The following is a 904-nucleotide window of genomic DNA, read 5'->3' on the forward strand; positions in this document are numbered from 1 at the left end:
TCGCAATAGCTGGTCACAATGTAAGTAAAAGGTTACCTACTGCAAACTTTCGATTTTCGTGTATCCAAAACGCCACACCGATGCCCCGATCCGTTTCCAACGATAAATTAGGTGCACAGTCGCGGGTTTCTGCCGAATGTCCTCCCCCGCGGCGGGTATGCAGCCACGGGACCGGGAACTGGCAGCCATGGATGGCAGCCGCGGCATCAGAGCAGTTCAACTGAGACAAGAGTGCATAGCTGTACTGGTGCACTTATCCAATCCTGTGTGCGCGTGACCGTGCGCTGTCGAGCCCAAAACGTTTGCCCAGCAGGACACGGGGTATGTATTTGGCCGCGACCGCCTGGAACGTTAAAAGTGCCTCTCTCCTGGATAATTTATAGCGTAATGGATTGCCGCGGTCAGTATCAGTAATGCATTGCTAAATGAAGCGTTTCATTTGTGCAGCGGATTTTATACGGAGATAGCCAAGTTTTAGAGAACAACAGCTACACTGACTCGTTTATTAAGCCCCAAAGCGCCAGAGCCTAGGATAGCTTTCTTAACTTAGCGCCTGCAAGGGGTTACGGTCATGCCTATCCTTACACTTCTTGATAGTATTTAATGTTAACCCTGTGATGATGCATAGGATGAGTCGGCATACAGATAAGCAACATCTACCCCATTCTGAGGCGTACCTACTCCATTTACGCGCGAGCCAATCATACTGGCGGAACAGACTGAGCGCAATCAGCAACGCATGACATGCAGGGACATCTGTAGGGGCACCTGCGGCATCGATGCCCGGGGTTTTTCAGTCCTGAGAAAGTGAACCACGTTATTTCGAACCCACCCACACATCACACTCACGGATCATTTCAAATACTGTTTATATTCGGTGATGTTCGTGTACGCAAATGTGTGG

The sequence above is a fragment of the Pollicipes pollicipes genome, unplaced genomic scaffold (genome assembly GCF_011947565.3).
Source record: "Pollicipes pollicipes isolate AB1234 unplaced genomic scaffold, Ppol_2.1 Scaffold_5724;HRSCAF=6776_pilon_pilon_pilon, whole genome shotgun sequence".
In the NCBI taxonomy this organism is placed as follows: Eukaryota; Metazoa; Arthropoda; class Thecostraca; order Pollicipedomorpha; family Pollicipedidae; genus Pollicipes; species Pollicipes pollicipes.